Source organism: Passer domesticus, chromosome 6 (genome assembly GCF_036417665.1).
Source record: "Passer domesticus isolate bPasDom1 chromosome 6, bPasDom1.hap1, whole genome shotgun sequence".
In the NCBI taxonomy this organism is placed as follows: domain Eukaryota; kingdom Metazoa; phylum Chordata; class Aves; order Passeriformes; family Passeridae; genus Passer; species Passer domesticus.
The window spans coordinates 73,219,260-73,245,545 of NC_087479.1; the positions used below are offsets into that span (position 1 = coordinate 73,219,260).

The 26,286-nt window shown below is 54.8% G+C and overlaps 2 long non-coding RNA genes across 2 annotated transcripts; one reads left to right on the plus strand and one right to left on the minus strand.

Moving 5' to 3' along the window:
- Positions 1-4,999: 4,999 nt before the first annotated feature.
- Positions 5,000-8,798, minus strand: LOC135302284 (uncharacterized). The gene is made up of 3 exons (XR_010363987.1): positions 7,493-8,798; positions 6,263-6,322; positions 5,000-6,110 (listed from the first exon to the last, which is right to left on the minus strand). It is a non-coding gene; the product is annotated as an uncharacterized LOC135302284 (long non-coding RNA).
- Positions 8,799-9,861: 1,063 nt separating this feature from the next.
- On the plus strand, positions 9,862-13,775 carry LOC135304029 (uncharacterized). The gene is made up of 2 exons (XR_010365466.1): positions 9,862-12,510; positions 12,663-13,775. It is a non-coding gene; the product is annotated as an uncharacterized LOC135304029 (long non-coding RNA).
- Positions 13,776-26,286: the final 12,511 nt, after the last annotated feature.

Sequence of the window (26,286 nt, forward strand, 5' to 3'; positions counted from 1 at the left end):
ATGTGACACAGATACCTTGTGATGGCAGAATCCATTCTATGATGTCCAGCCTATGATGTCACAGAGCCTACTCTATGAAATCACTGGCAACTCAGTGATGACACACACAGCTGCTCTGTGATGTCACAAAACCCCTTCATGATATCACAGGGCCAGTGCTGGGATATCAGTCTGTGATATCATAAAGCTGCTCTGTGATGTCACAGAAGATTTGGTGATGTCACAAAGTCACCCTGTGATGTCACAGTCTGTTCTGTGATTGCACACCTGGCTCTATGATGTTGCTCCATCACCTGGTGATGTCACAACCCACTCTCTTATGTCACAGAGCCACCCTCCATGACGGCAGACTCTGCTCCATGGCCTCACACCCTACTCTATGATGTCACAGACAGTTCTGTGATGTCACAACACCCTCAGTGATGTCACAAAACCCTCTCTGTGATGTCATACTGCCACTCTGTAATGTCACAGCACACACTTAGACATCACAGCCTGCTCTATGATGTCATACAGCCATGCCATGATGTCACAGCCTGCTCTGTGATGTCACACAATCCCCTCTATGATGCTGTGGCTGCCCAGTGACCTCACACAACAAACTCTGTGGTGTCATAGCCCAACCTGTGACCTCACACAGCCCACTCTGTGCTGTCACACACCCCCTTGCTGACATCACAGCTGCTCTGTGCCTCTAGGACACAGCCACAGAGGTGCCGCTGTGACACAGCCCCCTCTGGGACATCCCCCAGCCCCTGCCAGTGCTGAGCCCCTGTCAGCTCTGGCTGTGCCCTGCTGGTGTCCCTGAGCTGCCCTGGCAGTGCCCCAGCCCTGCTGGGCTGTGCCCAGGAGCTGCTCCTGGCCAGAGCTGTCTCTCTGCAGCGCTGCCCTTGCCAGGAGCTGCCTCTGGGCCAGGAGCCCGGCCCAGCTCAGCAGCACAGACACAGCACCAGGACTTTAATGACCCTCTGGGGCTTTGGTGCTCTTTGCATCAGACTCAGTCCCTTGGAGTGTGCTCAAAAAGCTTCTCAAGAACTCCAAGTTAAGCTGAAACATAGACATTTCTTGTAGTTTAAATGGGGTCCACTGAGGGATAAAACTCATGTGAAAGTGTCCCCAGGTTCCAGATAGAGCAGAACACTGGAGGCAGTCATGACAGCTGGGGACAAGCAAGGCAAAGGTGTCTGTGGTGCTGAGCAAACCTGGATGTGTTTCAGGAATGCAAAGGGCCAAGGCCTGAGCCCCAGCCCCTGGCAAGGCAGATCCTGTCCCTCCCTCCTCACTCAGGGCTCTTCCCAGGATGGGCTCTGGGATGTGGGGATGTGCAATGCCAAGGGCAGCACCATGGGGCAGCCCCTGCCAGGCTGCTGAGCAGGGACAAGGAGGCAATGAGGCCCCAGGTCTGCCAGGGTCACTTGTCCCCTCCTGGCTCAGGCCCAGGGCCAGCAGCCATGGCCAAAGTGCTGCCCAAGGTGGCTCTGTCAGGGCCTTGCAGCTGCTGCCCATCCCTGTGCCCTGTGCAGCCCAGGCTGTCCTACGGTGTCCCTGCCCTGGCCTCTGTCCCTGCAGGCTGTCCTCATCCCCAGCTGCCCCACCTGGCTGGCCCCTTCCTTTGCTGACAGCTCTGCCTCCTGCCTGCCTCTGCCTGCCACACAAAGCCTTGGGCTGCTCCAGGCTCCTTCTGGGAGATGTGTTGCACCACAGCCCTGCCCTGGCAGGGAAATTCCTTTCTCATGGCAATCAGTCGGGGCCTCCCCAGCTGCCCTTGGTGCCATTATTGCCTTCTCATGCTTATATTCTCTATGAAGAAAAGCTCCAGCCTCTCTGAAACCACCCTTCACTCCCTCCCAGGCTATTCCTGTTCTGTCCTCAGTCTCCACACCACTGAGCCCAGAGCCATCAGCCTCTCCCTGCTGGTTATGTGAAGAGGCCTCCAAACCCCATCTTGGGAGATTTTTCAGTCTTCTCCAAGGTCTGTGAAAATGGAAAAATAGTAGTCAAAGTTCTTTTCTCCCAAATCTTGCAGTGACAGGACAAGGGCCAACATCTTTCAACTGAATGAGGGTGGATTTACATTTGTTAAAAGAAGAAAATATTTTACAATTATGAGAGTGGCCCAAAACTGCAACTGTTTTTCCAGAGAATTGTCCAAGAGCAGGAGCTTTGTGCAGCCTGACATAGCGAAACCCTTTCCCCTCCCCAAGAACAGAATTCCTGTTGTGTGGGTTCTCTGATGTGCTGGGTGCCCTCACAAAGCTTCTGGCCAGAATGTCTGCTGAGGGCAGCCAGGCTGCTGCAGGGGCAGTGACCTCACAGCCATCACCATGGCAGCCCTGTCCCCTGGGCCTGGCTCTGCCCTTTCCTCTGCCCCTGCCTTGTCTCTGCTGGCATGAAGAGTTTTGTCATGAATATCTTGTGTCCAAGGTGCTGGGGCCAATGGCTTCCCAGGCAGGCTCCTGGAGCAGAAGTGGCTTTTCAGAGCCCAGGCAGAAATGAGCCCTGAGGCAGCAGCTCTGCAGTGCTGGCCACCAGGCCGGGCTGCCAAGGGAGGCTTCTGGCCATGCCCTGCAAGCAGTTGCTGCTGCCAAGGTGCCTTTGGTGCCTCAGGCTCTGCCTGGCACAGCTCCCAGCACGGCACTCTGCCCTTGTGCCCGAGCCCTTCCCTGTGCTGGGGCTGGCCTGGGGCTTTTCCTGCAGCGGGACCTGCCCTGCTCCTGGCACAGGAAAGGCAGCTCCTGCTGGAGCAGGAGGCTCTGCCTGCCATGGGCTCCAGCAAGGCCCTGTTTGCAAAGCCCCCAGTGGGAAATGAAGGAGAGCGGGTCACGCTGCTTTTGGGGTGAATAATGCTGAAACCAGCCTGACTGCTCCATTCCAAAGTTCCACATCCTCAGAGGGAGCTGAAGCTGTGGCAGAACTGAAAAAATCCCCAAAGAAAGGAACAACCAAGCAACACCACTGAGAGCTTCTGCAGAGCTGCTGAGCTGGCCCAGCCTGGGCACATCTGACTGACAGGGCAGCACTTGAGATGAGAAAAACCCCGTCCCAAATTTTAATGGCAGCATCTCCTGACATTTCCCTTCTTGGGGGTGTGGAGATTCCTCCCTGCAGTGGGGACACCACTCAAGGTCATTGCTGCAGACTGAGCCAAAGGGATTTGCCCCTGGTCATTGGTCTGGGGGAGTGACATCAATCTCTGCTTAATTACTGGCTTTGTTTTAATACAGTTGCTTTGAAATCACTTCTGAGTGCTCTATATAAGATAATATGTTATAATATGTTACAGCTCTTATATCTTGGAGTAAATATTTCTGATTAAGATAATTTTGTCTCATCATTACCATAAGAGATATTTATATAAATATCTCTGGTTTGCTATCCTTAATCCTGTGGGACAAATTCTATAAAGGTTTAATTCCAGCTTGAAAATTCTTTCCACATGAATGCTTGAAAAGTCTGGGGATGGGACTGGACAGATGCTCCAAGGCTCCTCTCTCAGAAGGAGTTTAGAAAGCCTGGAGGTCCTTGGGGGTGTTTGGGTGTGGGTATGACAGTCTGGTCAAGACAGAGAAAGCTAAATAAGCTTTCCCATGCATTGGTCTGGGAACTGTTAGGGAGCTGGAGAGAAAGAATTGTAAACAAGTGGTTTACTGAAGGGTTTTATCTTAATTAGCCAGTCATGTGAAATGTGTTGATTAAATGACCAAAGAAGTCCACCTGTAGCAAGCCAAGGTATAAAAGAATAGGCTTGAACAAATGGGTGGCTTTTGGCCCTTAGCCTTCTCATCTGAGTCTGTGTCATCTCTGACTCAACAGTGACATTTGGGGATTTATGTGGGCTATTCTTCGCCTTGTGACCCAACAGGAGCTTCTCTAATAAACTTTGCCTGAAGCTGCCACTGTGCCCATGACAAGAACCCCTGTGAGTGTCCAGGACATCCCGGTTCTTTGGCAGCCTGGGGACTTCTGGGATGTCACCGTGGAGCCCCCGTCAGTGCCTGTGACAGATGGGTGCCTTTGCAGCCCAAGGTCCCCTGGGATGTCACCATGGAATGGCTGTGACTGCCTCTGAGCACAGGGCTCTTTACCATCCCCAGAAACCCCTGGGAGGTGTCCATGGAGCCCTTGTCTCTGCCTGTGACATTCCAGCTCTTGAACAGCCTGGAGTCTCCTGGAATGTCCCCATGGGACCCTCTGAGGGCCTGTGACAAATCTGATCCTTAGCAGGCAACCATCACCAGCCCCCTGCTGCTATGGTCAGTTTCCATGGCACACATCCCCAGTCCCCTGCTGCTATGGTCAGTTTCCATGGCAACCATCCCCAGCCCCCTGTTGCTATGGTCAGTTTCCATGGCAACCACCCCCAGCCCCCTGTTGCCATGCTCAGTCCCTCGGCAGCTCCATGCACACCCCAGGCCAGGGGTGGTTGCCATGGACACCAGCTCAGGCCTGCAGCCAGAGCCTGTTGCCATGGCAACCATTGGCAGCCCCATCCCCAGGGTGATGGGATCCCAGATCCACAGAATTGGCTGAGCTGGGAGGGACCCATCAGGATCCTGGAGTCCAACTGCTGGCCCTGCACAGGACACCCCAACAATGCCAGCCTGGGCCTGGCAGCGCTGGCCAAACGCTGCTGGAGCTCAGAGAGCCCTGGAGCTGGGAGCCTTCCCTGGGGAGCCTGGGCACTGCCCCAGCAGCCTCTGGGCAAAAACCTTTTCCTGAGATCCAGCCTGAGCCTGCCCCGACTCAGCTGCAGCCGTTCCCTCCAGTCCTGTCCCTGGGCACCAGAGGGAAGAGGTTCCCACAGCCCCAGCCAGGGACCCGCTCCCAAGGCTGTTGCCATGGCCACCAGGCTGGGACCAGCTGAGATGCTCGGTTTCCATGGGCCGGGGTTCAGAAATGGGATTCTCCAATTTCCTGCTCCCGCTAAAACCGCGCTGCCGCTCGCTGCCCTCCCGCCTCCCATGGAAAGAACAAAAGGCAAAGATCCCAGGCTGGGATAAGAACAATTTACTGGGAACAGCAATGAAATAAGGAATAAAGAGGAACAAAAGCAATATTGATAACAGAAGGGATAAGAAAAACTATTTACAGGGAAAACTACAACATCACCACTGAGTGGCTCTTCCTGGCCACGTATTTCCTCCTGCCTGGAAAGGACACCTTTCTCCTCAGGGAGAGAGAGAGAGTCCCTTTCCTGCCCCTGGCAATGACCTGAGGTGGGAGTGAATGTAATGACACGGCTCTGGCCAGACCCTCTTGTTCTTCAATCCTACATCAGGTCACTAGCAGGGGCAGGAAAAGTGGCAAGTGTCTTCCCACCATGGATCACAGGGAACATGGATCAGCAGGTCTCTTCCCAATGCGGGTTCTCCAATGGGGGATGAAGCTGGAGCAGCACACGAGGCTCTTCCCACACTCAGGGCACTTGCAGGACTTCCCTTACTGGTGACTCTGTTGGTGTTTGGTCAAGTTAGAGCTGTGGGTAAAGCTCTTCCCACACTGGGGACACTCGTAGGGCCTCTCCCCGCTGTGGATGCACCGGTGCCTGGCGAAGTTTGACTTGCAGTTGAAGCCCTTCCTGCAGTCTGGGCAGCGGAAGGGCCTCTCCTCTGTGTGAATCCATTGATGCTGGAGGAGACTGGAGCTGGTCTGAAACCTCTTCTGACACTCGGGACAGTCATAGGGCCTCTCCCCGGTATGGATGCGTTAGTGAGTGATGAGCTCAGAGCTGCACCTGAAGCCTTTCCCACACTCCCCACACTCGTAGGGCCGTTCCCCAGTGTGGGTTCTCTGGTGCACGATCAGGCTGGTGATCCACCAGAAGCTCTTCCCACACTCCAAGCACCTGTGAGGCTTCTCCCCATCAGGAACCTGCTCATGGACCACCAGCTCCAAGCTCTGGCTGAAGCTCTGTCCACCTTCCTGGCCCAGGGTGGATCTTTACTCCTCAGAGCAACCTGGGCTGTGTTTGCAGCCCCTCCTCGTGCGGCATCTCCAGGGCTTTTCCTCCCCGTTGGGTTCCTGCGCCATGGAGCCGCTCAAAACGGCCTCTGCCACGAGGTTCTGCCGCGGGGATTTGTCCTCCCTGCTCTCCATGCTCAGCTCCTGCTCTGGGGGAGGAAGGACAAGGACAGGATGGCATTTGCCTCCGGGCCACAGGCAAGGGCAAGGAGATGCCCCCAGGCTGTCCTGCAGCCGGGGCCCTGCTGGGCTGGGAGATGGAGCAGGAGAGAGGGGAAAGGGGCACTGACTTCCTCCTCACCTGCTTGCATGTTCTGGGGCATTTTCCTCACAGCCTCAATGGGGGTTGGCAATGGAAATCCTGGTTTGAGGAAAACAAAGGATGAGCACATTGAGTTTGAAGGTCCCTCTGCCCAAGTGCATCTCTACAAGTCACCGCCCATCGGGGCTCCAGAAAAACATCCCAAACACCAAGATTCAGCCCTGAAAAAGCCTCCCAGGAATTCCCCGTCCCTGCTCCCTCCCCTCTGCTGTTCAGGGTTCCCCCTGTACCCAGCTGCTGGGGTCACGCTTGCATTGGGGTCCCCCTTCTCCTCGGTGCCCGCCCTCCCCAGCCTGCTGGCAGTCCCAGCAATCCCAAAAGCTGCCCCCTCTTCGCTCTGCCCATTCAGGGATGCCGGGGCTTTTTGGGCTCCCTTTTGGGCTCCCTTCTCCCCTCATTCTCTGCTCCGGGCTGCAGGGGCTCCAAGGAGTCCCCCCTGCCCCTCTCCAGCCTCTGCAGGCTCCCGCCCATGGTGGCGCTCCCCCCTCTCTGGGCTCCCCACTTTGGGCTCCTGGGGGACACAGGGCTCTGCTCCTCCAGGCTGCCTCTGCCGCCAGCCGCCACCGCCACCCCCCGATGTCCCCCCGAGGGGCCTTTTCCGCTCAGCCTCGCACTTCTTCATTCTCCAAACATCCCCCAAAAAACCCAACTGGGAGGAACTGGGAGTGACTGGGAACATGCTGGTGGTCAGTGGAAAAAACTGCGCTTCTACTGGGATCAACTGGGATCACGCTGGAGGTGACTGGGATCATCCTGGCACTGAGTGCCACTGCACTGAGGCTGACTGGGAGTGCTTGGCAGCAAATGGGATCATACTGGGGAATAATGGGAGGGACTGGGAACATGCTGGAGGGAACTGGCATACACTGGGAGATACTGGGAGTGACTGGAACCAAAGGGAGGGTGAAGGAGAGCAACTGGAACCATGTGGAGCACAACTGGTTCATACTGGCAGGGACTGGGAGCACACTGGGCTCATCTCTGGATCATACTGGGAGGGACTGGACTAATACTGGGAGAATCTGAGAGCGACTGGGAGCACACCCTGCACATCATCCCCCATACTGGGCCTGACTGGGAGCAACTGGGGTTATACTGGGACCACACTGGGAGGGCTGGCATGTGACTGGGATCCAACTGGAGCTTACTGGGATCATATTGGGATTGAAAGGGAGTGACTGGGATCACACTGTGGGCTACTGGGAGCACCTGAGAGAAACTGGGATCATGCTGCAAGCAAACTGGAGGAACTGGGCAGGACTGGATGCATGCTGGAGGCAGCTGGGATGTTCTGGGCATGACTGGGGGATCACACTGGGAGAACTGACACCTTCCTGGGGCCCCTGGCAGCGCCTGGGAATGACTGCAGACATGCTGGGACAAGGTGGGAAATGTTGGGGAGTTTTGTGGATTTTGGGGGGTTTGGATTTTGGGGGTTTAATTGGCGCTTTGGGGTGTGTTTTTCTGGGGGTGTTTGGGGGTTTATTGAAAATTTTGGGTTTTTTTTTTTTTTTTTTTTTTTTTTTTGTATTTTGGGAGGTTTTACTGGGATTTTGTTGGGGGTTTTTGCAATTCTCATAAATTCTGGGGGTTTTATTGGGATTTTTAGGAGATTTTGAGGTATTTATTGGAATTGTGGAGGCATTTAATGTGATTTATTTGGGATGTGGGTTTTTTGGCAATTTGGGTTTTTTGGGAGTTTTGGTGGGATTTAGAGGAGTTTTGTGAGGTTTCTTGGTTGTTGCTCTGATTTCTTTGGGTCTTGGGGGAGATTTTGCAAGATTTTTTAGGGGACATTTTTGGGGGATTTGTGGGGTTTCATCAGGATTTTGGGGGTTATTGGGATTTCAAAAGATTTCATGGTCTTTTATTGGGATTCTAGGGTGTTCTAATGGGACTTTGCGATATTTATTTCGGATTTCATGAGTTTTATTGGGACTTTTGGGGCTTTTAAGGAGATTTTGATGCCTCTCAGCCCTTCCGCAAACCCTGGGACAACCCCAAAGACCCCAGACCCCCAAATCCCCCACAAATTCCACTAAAAATCCCAAATTCCTCAAGAAATTACAAGAAGATCCTCCAAAACCCCAGAGAATCCCACAAAATCCCAGTGAAACCCACCAAAACTCATAAAAACTCCCCAAAATTTCACTAAACCCCCTCAAAAATCAACTCCCCCAACCCCAATAAAATCCCCCAAAATCCAAAACTCCCCAAATCCACAAAACTCCCAAAATCCCGTAACCCCCCGAAAGCCAATAAGTCTCTCCAAAACCTCTATAATTCCCCCTAAACTTCCATCAAATACCCAATAAAGCCCAAAAGAAACCCCAAGATAATCCCCAAAAACCCTCCTAAAATTCATCAAAATTGCTCCAAAGTCATAAAAAAAGCCCCCCAAAATCCCCCCAGACTCTCTGGGGCCGTCCTGGGTCAGGGGCACCGGCCGGTGGAACAGGAGCCACCTCAGGGGCCCTCGGAGCTCTGTGGGGAGGGGGCACCATGGGAGACCCCCAGAAACGGGAGGGGGGGGTGGAACCCCTGTTGTGCCCCCTCGCCCCGAAACCCCCAGACCCCGGTTCAGGGGGGGCCTGGGACCCCCGGGACCCCCAAATCTCCCCCGGGACCCCTCCGGGGGCCCCAAACCCCCCCAAGTTTGGCCCAGGATCACCCTGGACCCCCAAAACCTTCCCGGGACCCTCAGACCCCCCAGTTCCCCACAAAATTGACCCCAGACCCACCTGAGACCCCCCTCAAATCCATCAGACTGCCCCAAATCCCCCTCAGACCCCTCAATCCCCCCCAAACCCTGGGAAATCCCCTCACACTCCGCTAAAGCCCCCCAGATGCACCTCAGAACCCCCCAGAGCCCCCCAGCTCCTCTCAGAATCCCCCAAAATCCCCTCAGACCCTCCCAATTCCCCTCAAATCCCCCTAAACCCACCTGAGAACACTCCAGACCTTCTCAAGCTGCCCCCAAAGATCCCTAAAGCCCCCTCAGACCCACCAAAGCCCCCTCTGACCCCCTCACGCCCCCCAAACCCACCGCACACCCCCCTATTTCCCGTCAATCTCCCCAAAATCCCCAATTTCTCCTCAGACCGCCCCAAACCCCCCCAGTTTCCCCTCAGCGCCCTCCTCAGCCGCGCTCGCCTCTGAATCTCCTGCCTCCGCCGCGTGCACGGGCTCCCCAGCCAATAGCGGCGCGCCCCGCCCCGAACCAGCCAATGAGGGCGCGGCTCCCCTCAGCAGCGCCCGCCTCCCCGCGGCGCTGCAGCCAATCAGAGGCGAGCCGCAGCGGCGGTGCCGGTGCCGGGCGCTGCAGAGAGCGGGGGCGGCGCTGGGAGCGGCCGGAGCGCTCCGGGAGCTGCTGAGGCGGCCGGGACAGGGCCGGGAGGGGCTGAGAGGGGATCGGGGGGGCGTGGGAGGGTCCGGGGGGGCTTTGGGGAGGGTTCCGGGGGTGTGGGGCGGGGTCTGGGGAGGGGTCTTGGCTGGGGGATCGTGAGGTGTCAGGGAGGGGTCTGGGGAGGGGTCCTGGGGCACTGTGGGGGGATCTGGGGGTGGGGAGGGGTCCTGAGAGGGGTCTCGAGGGGGGTCCTGGGGGTGTTGGGGGACTTTGGGGTTCCAGGGTGGTCCTGGGCCAACCTTGGGCGCTTTTCAGGGGGATTTGGGGTTCCCGGGGGAGATTTGGGGTTCCTGGGGGTTCCCAGCCCCCCCCCCACTCCCGTGTTTGGGGGTCTCCCATGGTGTCCCCTCCCCACAGAGCTCCGAGGGCCCCTGAGGTGGCTCCTGTTCCACCGGCCGGTGCCCCTGACCCAGGACGGCCCCAGAGAGTCTGGGGGGATTTTGGGGGGCAATTTTGGGAGGGTTTTTGGGGATTTTGGGAGGGCTTTTTTTAGAGCTTTGGAGGGTTTTGATGGAAGTTGAGGGGGTATTAGTGGGGTTTCAGAGAGAATTATTGTGTTTCGGGGGGTTATGCGATTTTGGGGGTTTTGTGGATTTGGGGAGTTTTGGATTTTGGGGGATTTTATTGGGGTTGGGGGAGTTGATTTTTGAGGGGGTTTAGTGAAATTTTGGGGAGTTTTTTTAAGTTTTGGTGGGTTTCACTGGGATTTTGTGGGATTCTCTGGGGTTTTGGAGGATCTTCTTGTAATTTCTTGAGGAATTTGGGATTTTTAGTGGAATTTGTGGGGGATTTGGGCGTCTGGGACCTTTGGGGTTGTCCCAGGGTTTGTGGAAGGGCTGAGAGGCATCAAAATCTCCTTAATCTCCTTAAAAGCCCCAAAAGTCCCAATAAAACTCATGAAATCCGAAATAAATATCGCAAAGTCCCATTAGAACACCCTAGAATCCCAATAAAAGACCATGAAATCTTTTGAAATCCCAATAACCCCCAAAATCCTGATGAAACCCCACAAATCCCCCAAAAATGTCCCCTAAAAAATCTTGCAAAATCTCCCCCAAGACCCAAAGAAATCAGAGCAACAACCAAGAAACCTCACAAAATCCCACCAAAACTCCCAAAAAACCCAAATTGCCAAAAAACCCACATCCCAAATAAATCACATTAAATGCCTCCACAATTCCAATAAATACCTCAAAATCTCCTAAAAATCCCAATAAAACCCCCAGAATTTATGAGAATTGCAAAAACCCCCAACAAAATCCCAGTAAAACTTCCCAAAATACAAAAAAAAAAAAAAAACAACCAAAATTTTCAATAAACCCCCAAACACCCCCAGAAAAACACACCCCAAAGCGCCAATTAAACCCCCAAAATACAAACCCCCCAAAATCCACAAAACCCCCCAACATTTCCCACCTTGTCCCAGCATGTCTGCAGTCATTTCCAGGCGCTGCCAGGGGCCCCAGGAAGGTGTCAGTTCTCCCAGTGTGATCCCCCAGTCATGCCCAGAACATCCCAGCTGCCTCCAGCATGCATCCAGTCCTGCCCAGTTCCTCCAGTTTGCTTGCAGCATGATCCCAGTTTCTCTCAGGTGCTCCCAGTAGCCCAAAGTGTGATCCCAGTCACTCCCTTTCAATCCCAATATGATCCCAGTAAGCTCCAGTTGGATCCCAGTCACATGCCAGCACTCCCAGTGTGGTCCCAGTATAATCCCAGTTGCTCCCAGTCAGGCCAAGTATGGGGGATGATGTGCAGGGTGTGCTCCCAGTCGCTCTCAGATTCTCCCAGTATTAGTCCGGTCCCTCCCAGTATGATCCAGAGATGAGCCCAGTGTGCTCCCAGTCCCTGCCAGTATGAACCAGTTGTGCTCCACATGGTTCCAGTTGCTCTCCTTCACCCTCCCTTTGGTTCCAGTCACTCCTGATATCTCGCAGTGTATCCCAGTTCCCTCCAACATGGTGCCAGTCCCTCCCATTATTCCCCAGTATGATCCCATTTGCTGCCAAGCACTCCCAGTCAGCCTCAGTGCAGTGGCACTCACTGCCAGGATGATCCCAGTCACCTCCAGCGTGATCCCAGTTGATCCCAGGATAAGCGCAGTTTTTTCCAGTAACCAACAGCATGTTCCCCGTCACTCCCAGTTCCTCCCAGCTGGGTTTTCTGGGGGGATGTTTGGAGAATGAAGAAGTGCGAGGCTGAGCGGAAAAGGCCCCTCGGGGGGACATCGGGGGGTGGCGGTGGCGGCTGGCGGCAGAGGCAGCCTGGAGGAGCAGAGCCCTGTGTCCCCCAGGAGCCCAAAGTGGGGAGCCCAGAGAGGGGGGAGCGCCACCATGGGCGGGAGCCTGCAGAGGCTGGAGAGGGGCAGGGGGGACTCCTTGGAGCCCCTGCAGCCCGGAGCAGAGCATGAGGGGAGAAGGGAGCCCAAAAGGGAGCCCGAAAAGCCCCGGCATCCCTGAATGGGGAGCGAAAAGGGGGCAGCTTTTGGGATTGCTGGGACTGCCAGCAGGCTGGGGAGGACGGGCACCGAGGAGAAGGGGGACCCCCAATGCAAGCGTGACCCCCGCAGATGGGACAGGGGGGAACCCTAAACAGCAGAGGGGTGGGAGCAGGGACAGGGAACTCCTGGGAGGCTTTTTCCAGGCTGACTCGTGGTCTTTGGGAGTTTTTTCTGGAGCCCCGATGGCCGGTGACTTGTAGAGATGCACTTGGGCAGAGGGACCTTCAAACTCAATGTGCTCATCCTTTGTTTTCCTCAAACCAGGATTTCCATTGCCAACCCCCATTGAGGCTGTGAGGAAAATGCCCCAGAACATGCAAGCAGGTGAGGAGGAAGTCAGTGCCCCTTTCCCCTCTCTCCTGCTCCATCTCCCAGCCCAGCACAGCCCCCAGCTGCAGGGCAGCCTGGGGGCATCTCCTTGCCCTTGCCTGTGGCCGGTGGCAAATGCCATCCTGTCCTTGTCCTTCCTCCCCCAGAGCCGAAGCTGAGCCTGGAGAGCAGGGAGGACAAATCCCCGCGGCAGAACCTCGTGGCAGAGGCCGTTTTGAGTGGCTCCACAGCGCAGGAACCCAACAGGGAGGAAAAGCCCTGGAGATCCTGCACAAGGAGGGGCTGCAAACGCAGCCCAGGTTGCTCTGAGGAGTAAAGATCCACCCTGTGCCAGGAACGTGGACAGAGCTTCAGCCAGAGCTTGGAGCTGGTGGTCCATGAGCAGGTTCCTGATGGGGAGAAGCCTCACAGGTGCTTGGAGTGTGGGAAGAGCTTCTGGTGGATCACCAGCCTGATCGTGCACCAGAGAACCCACACTGGGGAACGGCCCTACGAGTGTGGGGAGTGTGGGAAAGGCTTCAGGTGCAGCTCTGAGCTCATCACTCACTAACGCATCCATACCGGGGAGAGGCCCTAGGACTGTCCCGAGTGTCAGAAGAGGTTTCAGACCAGCTCCAGTCTCCTCCAGCATCAATGGATTCACACAGAGGAGAGGCCCTTCCGCTGCCCAGACTGCAGGAAGGGCTTCAACTGCAAGTCAAACTTCGCCAGGCACCGGTGCATCCACAGCGAGGAGAGGCTCTACGAGTGTCCCCAGTGTGGGAAGATCTTTACCCACAGCTCTAACTTGACCAAACACCAACAGAATTACCAGTAAGGGAAGTCCTGCAAGTGCCCTGAGTGTGGGAAGAGCCTCGTGTGCTGCTCCAGCTTCATCCCCCATTGGAGGACCCGCATTGGGAAGAGACCTGCTGATCCATGTTCCCTGTGATCCATGGTGGGAAGACATTTGTCACTTTTCCTGCCCCTGCTGGTGACCTGATGTGGGATTGAAGAACAAGAGGGTCTGGCCAGAGCCCTGTCATTACACTCACTCCCACCTCAGGTCATTGCCAGGGGCAGGAAAGGGACTCTCTCCCTGAGGAGAAAGGTGTCCTTTCCAGGCAGGAGGAAATACCTGGCCAGGAAGAGCCACTCAGTGGTGATGTTGTAGTTTTCCCTGTAAATAGTTTTTCTTATCCCTTCTGTTATCAATATTGCTTTTTTTCCTGTTTATTCCTTATGTCATTGCTGTTCCCAGTAAATTGTTCTTATCCCAGCCTGGGATCTTCACCTTTTGTGCTTTCCTTGGGAGGTGGGAGGGCAGTGAGCGGCAGTGCGGTTTTATCGAGAACAGGATATTGGGGAATCCCATTCCTAAAGCCCGGCCCATGGAAACCGAGCATCCCAGCTGGTCCCAACCCTGGTGGCCATGGCAGCAGCCTTGGGAGCGGGTCCCTGGCTGGGGCTGTGGGACCCTCTTCCCTCTGGTGCCCAGGGACAGGACTGGAGGGAACGGCTGCAGCTGAGTCGGGGCAGGCTCAGGTTGGATCTCAGGAAAAGGTTTTTGCCCAGAGGCTGCTGGGGCAGTGCCCAGGCTCCCCAGGGAAGGCTCCCAGCTCCAGGGCTCTCTGAGCTCCAGCAGCGTTTGGCCAGCGCTGCCAGGCCCAGGCTGGCATTGTTGGGGTGTCCTGTGCAGGGCCAGCAGTTGGACTCCAGGATCCTGATGGGTCCCTCCCAGCTCAGCCAATTCTGTGGATCTGGGATCCCGTGACCCTGGGGATGGGGCTGCCAATGGTTGCCATGGCAACGGGCTCTGGCTGCAGGCCTGAGCTGGTGTCCATGGCACCCACCCCTGGCCTGGGGTCTGCATGGAGCTGCCAAGGGACTGAGCATGGCAACAGGGGCTGGGGATGGTTGCCATGGAAACTGACCATAGCAACAGGGGGCTGGGGATGGTTGCCATGGAAACTGACCATAGCAGCAGAAGGCTGGGGATGGTTGCCATGGAAACTGACCATAGCAGCAGGAGGCTGGGGATGGTTGCCATGGAAACTGACCATAGCAGCAGGAGGCTGGGGATGGTTGCCTGCTAAGGATCAGATTTGTCACAGGCCCTCAGAGGGTCCCATGGGGACATTCCAGGAGACTCCAGGCTGTTCAAGAGCTGGAATGTCACAGGCAGACACAGGGGCTCCACGGACACCTCCCAGGGGTTTCTGGGGATGGTAAAGAGCCCTGTGCTCAGAGGTAGTCACAGCCATTCCATGGTGACACCCCAGGGGACCTTGGGCTGCAAAGGCACCGATCTGTCACAGGAACTCACAGGGGCTCCACGGTGATATCGCAGGAGTCCCCAGGCTGCCAAAGAACTGGGATGTCCTGGACACTCACAGGGGTTCCTGTCATGGGCACAGTGGCAGCTTCAGGCAAAGTTTATTAGAGAAGCTCCTGTTGGGTCACAAGGCGAAGAATAGCCCACATAAATCCCCAAATGTCACTGTTGAGTCAGAGATGACACAGACTCAGATGAGAAGGCTAAGGGCCAAAAGCCACCCATTTATTCAAGCCTATTATTTTATACCTTGGTTTGCTACAGGTGGACCTCATTGGTCATTTAATCAATACATTTCATATGTCTGGCTAATTAAGATAACATCCTTCAGTAAACCACTTGTTTACAATTCTTTCTCTCCAGCTCCCTAACAGTTCCCAGACCAATGCATGGGAAAGCTTATTTAGCTTTCTCTGTCTTGACCAGACTGTCATATCCACACCCAAACACCCCCAAGGACCTCCAGGCTTTCTAAACTCCTTCTGCGAGAGGAGCCTTGGAGCATCTGTCCAGTCCCATCCCCAGACTTTTCAAGCGTTCATGTGGAAAGAATTTTCAAGCTGGAATTAAACCTTTATAGAATTTTTCCCACAGGATTAAGGATAGCAAACCAGAGATATTTATATAAATATCTCTTATGGTAATGATGAAACAAAATTATCTTAATCAGAAATATTTACTCCAAGATATAAGAGCTGTAACATATTATAACATATTATCTTATATAGAGCACTCAGAAGTGATTTCAAAGCAACTGTATTAAAACAAAACCAGTAATTAAGCAGAGATTGATGTCACTCCCCCAGACCAATGACCAGGGGCAAATCCCTCTGCAGCAGTGACCTTGAGTGGTGTCCCCACTGCAGGGAAGAATCTCCACACCCCCCAAGAAGGGAAATGTCAGGAGATGCTGCTGTTAAGATTTGGGACAGGGCTTTTCTAGTCTGAAGTGCTGCCCTGTCAGTCAGAGTGCCCAGGCTGGGCCAGCTCACCAGCTCTGCAGAAGCTCTCAGTGCTGTCCCTTGGTTGTTCCTTTCTTTGGGGATTTTTTCAGCTCTGCCACAGCTTCAGCTCCCTCTGAGGATGTGGAACTTTGGAATGGAGCAGTCAGGCTGGTTTCAGCATTATTCACCCGAAAAGCAGCATGACCCCCCTCCTTCATTTCCCACTGGGGGCTTTGTAAACAGGGCCTTGCTGGAGTTGTTGGAGCCCATGGCAGGCAGAGCCTCCTGCTCCAGCAGGAACTGCCTTTCCTGTGCCAGGAGCAGGGCAGGTCCCGCTGCAGGAAAAGCCCCAGGCCAGCCCCAGCACAGGGAAGGGCTCGGGCACAAGGGCAGAGTGCCGTGCTGGGAGCTGGGCCAGGCAGAGCCTGAGGCACCAAAGGCACCTTGGCAGCAGCAGCTGCTTGCAGGGCATGGCCAGAAGCCTCCCTTGGCAGCCTGGCCTGGTGGCCAGCACTGCAGAGCTGCTGCCCCAGGGCTCATTTCTCCCTGGGCTCTGACCCAGCCCTCAGAGTGTGACCTCAGCCCTGACTCTGTCACAGCCCTTGTGCCTGAGCCCTGCAAAGCCTAAAGGTCACCTGTGCCAGCCTGGCTCTGCCAGCCCCTGGGGCAGGGGGCAGGAAAGGCAGAGAAGGGGCTGGGTTTGGCTCTTGGATGTGGGGTGCAGCAGAGACAATGAGGCATCAAGGGAGTGGATGGAGTCCACGGAGCAGCCCCTTCTCCCCATGCAGTCCTGGAATGGTTTGGATGGGAAGAGCTCTGCAGTGCTCATCTCATCTAAACCTCGCCATGAGCAGGGACGTCTTTCACCAGATCAGGTTGTTCAAAGCCCTGTCCCAGCTGGACTTGAATGTTTCCAGGGATGGAGCATTGACGCTTCCCTGGGAACCTGTCCTGGTGTATCAGCAACATCATCACCAAAAATTTCCTCCTTATCTCTTCTTATCTGATCCTCCCTTCCTTTAGTTTAAAACCACCCCCATTTGTCCTATTGTGACAGGCCCCACTAAAACCTTTGCCAACGGCTGTATTTCCAATGAGCCAGGTTTCCATGGCAACTGCCAGGACAGGTGACCCAGGTGTCACCCCCAGTGAGGGCTTCCATGGAAACAGTGCCAGCACTGCCCCTTTCTGTCTGGCTGACCTGGCCTTTGGCCCTGGCAGTGCCGTTTGCTGCTGGTTCCTGGTGCCTGAGCGGCCAGCGCGGCACAGGGCAGGTGGCCATGGCACAAGCCCCCAGCAAGGGATCCCTTCTGGCTCTGGGCAGTGACACCAGCCCTGAGCAAGGGGCCCGGGGCAGGACTCCATGGCCACCAACCATCCCAACAGGTCCAGGCCTTGGTTGCCACGGCCCAAACTAAGGAACGGGTCCCTCTGGCTGTTGCCATGGCACCTGGTGGCACCAACGAGTGTCACTGCAATTGTCCCTGGAACAGCCCCAGCACCGCTTTGTCCTGAGGGCTGCCATGGCAGCCGAGGACAGCAACAGCTCTGCAGGCAAGTGACCATGGAACCTGGCTGCAGAAATGGCAACTTGGGGTGGTTTCCAAGGAAACCTGAACTGGTGATGGTTGCCATGGTACCCAAACCCAGCAGTGGGGTCAGTGCAGTGTCCATGGCAACAGCCCCTTGCAATGGCCCAGTGCAGGTTGGGATGATGATCCACCCTCACAGCTGGCCCAGGGCAGGCCTGCAGTGGCCTTGGTGACAGCTTGGGCTTGGCACAGCCTTGAGGAGGGTCTATGTTTTCAATAGAGAAACTCAAGAGATTTAGATTGCTTCAAAAAATTAGAAAGACAATATCCCTCTTCGGCTGTGTGCAGTCAGATCTCCAAGCAAAGCAGATCTTAAGTGAGTGAGGAGAGACAGGATGGGAATGGGGAATGTGGAGCAAGGCTGTTGACACTGGGTCAGAGCTCAAGGCACAGCTTCTCTGACCAGGCCAGACCTCCTTAGGAGAGTCCCTGGATCAATATCAGTCACAGAATGCTTCAATCACCTCTTGTGTAATAAGAAAAATAATATAAGACATCCTTGAAAATAGGAATACATATTTCCTAGAAAATCTTTGAAATATTTCACCAGCGGGAAAACTTCCTGATGAACAGTACTAGAGCAGAGGGAAATCAAGAGCCATGGTTTGTCAGGACTTGCTTGATGCTAACAAGCCCCATGGTGCATTTGGAGCTGAGCCCTGGAACCTCAGGGCCTGGGAGGAGATTGCACAAACCTGTCCAGGAGTCAAAGTCAGAAGAAAACCCCGAAGTTTGTCAAGGCATGAATAGGTCCTACTGAGGTCTATCCCCAATACAGGCTGATCATGGACTCCTTGGAGGAAAGAATTGGAGGCCAGGATGCCACAAAAACTTCTCAGAGACTCAGTGTGAAAAGGAAAATCCAAAGTACCTTAAAAACCTTGAGTATCTCAAAGTATTAATGAGCCCAATTGGGTGTCAGTGCAAAGCTCTCAAGGGACTCATTAAAGCAGATAATTGGGACCATGATTGCACAAACCTCTCCCAAAGTCTGTATCAAAAGGGAAACACCAAGTACCTTCAAATAACTGAAGTACCCTGAAGCATTAATGAGCCCCATGGAGTGTTGTTACTGACAAAGGCTCTCCAGGGACTAATTACAGCAGATAATTGGAGGCCATGATTGCACAAGCCTCTCAGAAAGTCAAGGTAAAAGCAAAAGCCTAAGTCCTTTGAAAAACCTGCAGTCCCTGGGAGCATGAAGGATCCCCCAGGGCCATTGCTGAGCAAGGCTCCCCAGGGACTCCTTCCAGCAGATCCTTGAGGCCACTGGGATGTGGGCTAGGGGGGGATGCTGAGGGCAGGACAAGGGGCTGACAGTGCCCAGCCTGGCTGGGGCTGTGCCAGGAGGCCCCAGAGCCTCAGGACAAGGTGTCTCCTCCCAGCCCTTGCTGGCACAGACCCTGCTGCTGTGCCCCAGGCCACCAAGACTTGGCTTCTCTTTGTCCCCACCTGTCATCACTGCCTCCAGTTCTCTGCTCTGCCTGGGGCCTGGGGACACTTTCTCAGTTGTGTCCCTCAGTGGGACCCATTAAAAGTCCAAGAAACTTTGGAGTTGGATTCTGCCTTGGAGTTCTGGAGAGGTTTCTTCAGCTGCCTCTCAGGGACTGATGTTCAGGGCCTGAGCACAAAGCCCCAGAGGGTCATTAAAGTCCTTGTGCTGTGTCTGTGCTGCTGAGCTGGGCTGGGCTCCTGGCACAGAGGCAGCTCCTGGTAAGCAAGAAGAGGTTCAAAAGCACATTTCTCTTGATGAGCAGCTCTTCTGCCAGCCCAGCAGGGCTGGGGCACTTCCTGCAGCCAGCCCGGGCACAGCCCAGAGGCACAGAGAGCTTCAATCAGTCAGGGCTGGGAAGGTGCTGAGAAGTGCCTGGGGCAGAACCACTGCCAGCCCTTGGCACAGGAACCTCTGGCTGCAGGACAATGCAGCTGCAGCTCCTGGAGCCATCTCCTAAAGCTGGAACATCCCAATGCCTGCAGACCCTGTGAGTACATTCTCTGATTGTCTCTTGTGCAGAGCAGCCAGGGGTGCCTAGGGCTGTCCTGCAGAGCAGGCTCCTGCAGCCCAGGGCGCTGTGCTGGGGCAGGGACTCTGCTGCCTGCCAGGGACAGCTCTCAGCCGGCCCGGGGAGCTGCTCCCAGCACTGGGGAGAAGCTGTGGGGGGAAGGAGCCACCCTGAGCAGGGCAGGTGCTGCTGCTGAGAGGGGCTGGGTGGGGCAGGGCTGCTCCCAGCTCCACACCAGCCTGGGCACAGCTCCGGAGGACACTGCCCAAAGAAGGTAAGCCTGGCATTGCTGGAAAGATCAGGAGCTTTCTCTGAGAGTGTTTTCTTTTTCCTGCTTGGAGAAGGATGGGAAAGTTGGGTTAATGACAAAAAGATTTTTTCATTTTATAATTTTTTTCATATATTCCTAGCTCTGTAAATTTCCATTATATAGTTATAAGACTATAATCCTTACTTAAATCTCTTGAACTCTTAATTAACTCTATTAAACTACTATTATATACTTCTATAATTATAATCCTTAATTGACTCTAGTGCATTTCCTAACTTTTCTCTTAGATTTTAGAACAATAAGCGGACTGTCTAAATACAGTCCTGAAATACTGTGTAGTCTTATTATCAGGAAGAAGACATACAAGAAGAACATTTTGGTTTTTGACCAGAATGTGAACAGTTATAATAAAGCATGAAGGCAAAGAAACCTTTGGACCTACTCCAATGGGTTGATCCAGGGGTGTGTAACTGGGGCAACTGAGTCTCCTATTGGATGTTCCTGTTAAATATCCTAATTAATCAATGTTAATAAATTGTTGAAATCAGGGGCAGTGTGTGCCCCATCCCCACTGGGACACCTGGAAGCTTCCAATAAATGTAAGTTTTTACTTAAATGTTATTTCACTGTTGCAAGTGGGTTTTTTTTCTCTTTTGATTATAGACAACAGAGGGATGAGAGTAGCAGAACAGGAGTTGTAATCCCAGAATCACAAAACATTCTGAGTTGAAAGGGACACACAGGATCACCAAAGGAATGTTTGAACATTTACAGAGACTCCAGAACTGTAATTTTGGCTGGTCAGTCTCTCTGCTGGGAGCCTCGCAAAGGACCCTCAGCCACTCCTCAGCCCTGGACAGCAGCAGCATCACCTCTGCAGGGCCCAGCAGGGCTCTCCTGAGCTGCCCTTGCCCACCTGCACACAGAGCCTGCCCCAGCCAAGGCCCTGCACACAGGCAGGTTTCTGTAGGGCCGGGGCCAGGGCACACAGGGTGGGATGGGCTCTGTGAGCGCTGGCAGGGACAAGGCTCCCCTCAGGAGGGAATGTCCAGGCCCAGGAAGATGCTCAGGCAAGGAGAGGGGGCTGAAGAGAGCAGTGCTGGGGCAGGAGGGCACTGTTGGTGTGTGGGAGGTGCCGGGCACAGCTGGGCACAGGAACACTGTCCTGAGTGCCCGGCTGTCTCTGCCCTGCCCTCTCAGGCACAGCACCACAGCATCTTCTCTTGTTTCTGCCCTGCCCTGATATTGTCACTGTTATCTGCTGCTCTCAGGGAGGCTCTGGCATTTGCAGCAGCTGAGTCAGGCACTGCCCTTGGCATTCCTGCCTGGCAGGGGTGTCCATGGGAATGGGGTGTCCAAGCTTCCCTGGGACCTGTGGGGCTGTGGGCAAAGCAGTCCATGGGAAAGGGGCATGAGCTGAGCCCCCTCCCTGAGATCCCATCATGGGCACAGCCAGGGATCTCCTTGCTGTGCCCTTCCAAGCTCTGAGCTGCCCTCCTGGGTGCAAATCTGTGCCAGAGCCTCTGGCCATTCCCTGAATGTCCCACGGGGAAGGGCAGAGCTGCCACAGCTGGGGAAATGCTGCTGGCTTTGCCAAGAGAGCCGTGAGTGTCCTTGGCACAAGGGGGTGCTGAAACCTTGCCCAGAGACCTTGAGAGAGGGTGAGACATTCAGGGATCCCTCTGCTCTGGGCAGGGTGTGGTTAATCCCAGGCTGACCCGGGAGTGGGATTGTGCTCTGATTGCAGCCAAAGGTGCCAAGCCAGGGCAGTTGGGAACAAGCCCATCCAGCTCCTCACCTTCCATCTGCCACAGGGAATCCTTTGCCTCTCTCATCTCTCAGTGGCAAACTCTGAGTGCAGAAGGAATGCTGGGGATTTCTGACCTCAGAGAGCCAGGAATGAAGTTCTAAAACAATTCCAAAACCCAACTCCTGACATTCTTTAGAAGTGTGAGTGCAGATGGTACCAATTCTTTCTCCATTAGGAGTGATTCCCCTGACAAATCCTGAATATCCAGCCTTGTCCCTCTGCCCCATTGCCACAAACCCAGGGCAGCAGGGCAGGGATGGCTCCTTGAGAGCCCCCATGCACAGGCCTGGCTGCTCCTGGCACACTCAGCCAGCACAACTGGAGCTCAGGCAGGGACCTGGGTGAAGGTTTTCCCAGAGCAGGAGCAAGGGTGGGCGAGTACCGCTGGAACAGTCTGCAGGGAATGGCCCAGGTTTGGCTCAAAGCAGCCTCTCCTGACTTGTCACTGTCCTTTCTCCATGAACAGGTCCCCATGTGCAGCCACAGCAAATGTCCAACAGCAGCTCCATCAGCCACTTCCTCCTGCTGGCATTGGCAGACACGCGGCAGCTGCAGCTCCTGCACTTCTGCCTCTTGCTGGGCATCTCCCTGGCTGCCCTCCTGGGCAACAGCCTCATCATCAGCGCCGTAGCCTGCGGCCACCACCTGCACACGCCCATGTTCTTCTTCCTGCTCAACCTGGCCCTCAGCGACCTGGGCTCCATCTGCACCACTGTCCCCAAAGCCATGCACAATTCCCTCTGGGACACCAGCACCATTTCCTACAAAGGATGTGCTGCACAGCTCTTTTTTTTGTATTTCTTCCTAGCTGCAGAGTTTTCCCTCCTGACCATCATGTGCTACGAGTGCTACGTGTCCATCTGCAAAGCCCTGCACTACGAGACCCTCCTGGGCAGCAGAGCTTGTGCCCACATGGCAGCAGCTGCCTGGGCCAGTGCCTTTCTCAATGCTCTCATGCACACAGCCAATACATTTTCCCTGCCCCTTTGCCATGGCAATGCCCTGGGCCAGTTCTTCTGTGAAATCCCCCAGATCCTCAAGCTCTCCTGCTCACAATCCTACCTCAGGGAACTGGGGCTCAGTGCAGTTAGTGCTTGTTTGGTATTTGGCTGTTTTGTGTTCATGGTTTTCTCCTATGTGCAGATCTTCAGGGCTGTGCTGAGGATCCCCTCTGAGCAGGGACAGCACAAAGCCTTTTCCACCTGCCTCCCTCACCTGGTTGTGGTCTCTCTGTTTGTCAGCACGGTTATCTTTGCTCACCTTAAGCCCCCCTCCATCTCCTCTCCATCCCTGGATCTGGTACTGTCAGTTCTGTACGCGGTGGTGTCTCCAGCCCTGAACCCCCTCATCTACAGCCTGAGGAACCAGGAGCTCAAGGATGCCCAGAGGAAAATAATAACTCTATCTTTTCAGAAGCAGTAAACTCTCTTTTTTTCTGCTCAGAACCTTCAGAAGGTAACTCTTTACAATCTTGACTGTTTTTTTCCTATTTGTCCATTTCTTTATTCAGACCTTTTTCTTATTATTTTTCTGGTGTTATAATATTTTTCATAAATTACTGGAGTACTACTCATCATTTTTACATGAACATCTACTTTTGTTTTGCAGCACAAAGAATTTCAGGAGGCTTGTTCCCAGTCCATTTCAATAAAAATAAGTGTTTTCCCTGACTTGTGTGCCCAAGGCATTTCCTCAGCCCTTCTCTGGCTCTGCAGGGGCAGTGCCTGTGAGCAGAGGTGGAGGGAGGGGGCTCCCAGGACAGCAGCACAGCCAGGGACAATGGCCCTGCCTCTTTCCACATCTGCTCCTCCCAGCTCCACACTCCCCTTCCCAGCCCTGCTGTGGGTGCGAGGCCGGAGTGCTCTGGCAGCTTGGTCACTGTCCTGCTGCATGTCTGTGCTGTGCCCTCAGGCAGGGACAGGCCATGGGCACTGCTGGGACACAGCTGGGCTCCAGCACAGCAGCTCCACCAGCAAAGGGCATCTCCTGAGTGCAGGGCAGGGAGGCTTTGCTCCCCTCCAGAGTCACTCTCAGGACTCCTAAGAGGCTCCTCATGTTCCTTGTTCTCCCAGGGCTCAGTGGGATGAGATCAGGGTCTCTGGGGCCTTTGCGGGACTCAGGTCTGGGTCAGGTTTTGCTTGTTGGTAGCCAGTGCCCATCAGATGCTGAATGGTCTGAGCTGAACCTTCCTGGGGCTCTGCAGCTTGTGCCAGGGCTGATGGCAGGGGAAGGTTTGTCTGGAGGGCCTTGGGAGCTGCCAGGAGAACACAGGGGACCTGCAGGGACAGGGTGTGCCAGGGACCAGCAGGGAGTGGAGCTCACTGGGCACAGGCCTGGCCAGGCTGGGCTCACCCCGAGATCAAGGACTGAATGTCTGCTGTGAGCCAGGAGAGCTCTGCAGCCCAGGGACACAGCAGGCCCAGGGAAAGGAGTCTGGGCACTGCCTGCTCTGAGCCTCAGGGAACTCCCCCAGGAGGATCCAGGGCAGCCCCAAGCCCCTCTGGCAGCCCTGGCACAAGGCAGGCACCTCTGAGCCCCCTGCATGGCCCCGCAGAGCCTGTGTGGGAGGGGGTGAGTGCAGGGAGCACCATCAGCTGCCTCTGTGTGCCAGGCTGAGCAGCAGAGCCCAGCAGAGGCAGCCCAGGGCCCCGGGCAGCACAGCCCCCATGCTCTGCAGAGCAGCAGCCCCAGCTCGGGGCTCTGGGCAGCAGGGCAGGGGCTGCAGCAATGGCTGCTGGGGCCAGCACAGACGTGTTCCCCTGGGAAAGGCTCTGGGGGCAGCTGACATGGGCCAGGAGCAGAGCAGGAGCCCGTGGGTGTGCAGAGGAGCCCTGGCAAGAGGCTGCCCTGTCCCTGGGCCAGCAGGAGCTGCCTGAGGAGCCCCGGGGCCAACTCTGCTGCTGGGCTGGGCAGCGGGGCTGGCCCTGGGGCTGCAGGAGCTGCCCGAGCTGAGCATCTGCTGAGCATTCCAGACCCAGAGTGGCTGTCCCTGACCTCCAGTGCCTGCAGTTCCTGCTGCAGGGCCAGACCTGACTCTGCTGCTCTGCTGGGCTTGGGCAGGGGCAGGGAAAGGCTGAACTGGGCAGTGCCAGGAAGAGGAAAACAATGGACCCTTGTCGCCATGAGTCCCTCGCAGTGTCAGAATACACTCCGTGGTTCCATGTGGCCCCAGGGTCACAATGGCCCCTTGGTTCCATGAAGCCCCACAGGGTCACCATGGTCCCCTGGTCACACGAGGCCCTGCAGTGTCACAAGGGCCCCTTGGTTCTGTGGAGCCCACAGGGTCAGTTTTGCCAGTGGGTAGGGTCAGCATCAAAGACACAGACACCAACTGAAGGAACTATCTAATTTTTATAAGGTAAATCTGCAAAAATTACAAAAGTAAAGCACATAATCATTAGGAAATAATTACAATAGGAGCAGCTCAGCAATGCACTCAATCATCACCACCAAAGATCAAAGATTGCAGCAGTGATTAAGAAAGATCCAACACCAGTTCCCCTCAGCCTTTACCATCCCCCAGATCCACACAGCAGCTGGGGGAAGCTGTCCCAGCCAAGGGCTGCAGAGCCACTCCTGGACACTGGGAATTCCTGCAGGTGACTCCAGCCACAGCTGAGGCTCCAACCTTGCTGTGAGAGGGCCCAGCTCTGACAGTGCTGAATGAACAAACTGACAGCACTTCTAGTGCAGGAACATCTGGTTTCATCCTCCTCTTGGGTTCGTCCCAAAGCCTGGCCAGGGCCCCAGGAGGAACCAAGGGAGCTGGCTTTGACCATTCAGGCCCAAACAAGACCAGATGGGGCCTTGTCTGATTTTTAAATATCAGATTTAGGCATTAGGCAGAAAGGCATTGTGTCTTGTTCTTCAATTAAGTGCTGTTCAAGTTCATTACTCAGCTATAATTCACATTCTTTTTAAAACAGCCCTAAATAGTTATTATTCTCTGTTATTTTATCAAATGTCCCTTTTTTCTTGAGACTCTGTGTCTTTTTAGACGTGTCTCAATACTCCATTTCCAGCACAGTGTAATGAATGAACGAGGCCAGATTTCAAAAAAAAAGATGAAAAAGGCTCTCGTTTATTGAAAAACAAGCCGGAAGGAACGGAGGGTCCAAGATAAGCTTGGACCCCCTCACAACAGCTCAAAAAAAATAACAACGTGCTGTGAACATGTTGGGTTTATTTCCGCGTGAATTAATCCCACTGCCCACGAACCAGAAAGAACCGTGCCCAAACGAAAACCCCCCCTTTTATAACTCCCTTTGGTCCAGGATTGGTGGGGTTTGGATCTGTGCACTGATTGGGGGAATTTAGGCGCTCTGATAGGTCTTTAGCCAGGTTCATTCTGGGCCAATCATTTCTTCAGGGCGTCGAATGATTGCTTGGTGCCCTGGCCCAATCACTCCTCACCTCGTCCACCTCCCGTCCCCACCAAGTCCTGGACACCTTTTCTCCTCACAACAAACAACTCCCCATTCTTTCCCCAAAACCAATAGGACCAAACTTATAACAGCATGTGTTAGAGACAGTCTGGAGTTCCCTCCCTTTGCCTCACGACCGTCTCAAGGACAGACATGGGGACCCTGAGGACCCTGATGGGAATTGTGGGCTGCCAGTGGTGGATGAAGGCCAAATAATCCTGAGGCCCTGAGCAGAGTTCTGGCCTGCCAAGCGATTGTTCACAGCTGTGTCTACAATGCCTGCTTCTGGCAGGGCCTGCCAAGGAGATGACTCGCCCTATACGCTGGCACCTGTTTGGTGACAATAGCTTGAGCATTTCCCCACCTCTTGGCCTGGTGGGACTTTTCTGGGGTAACCTTTGGTGGTCCCTCC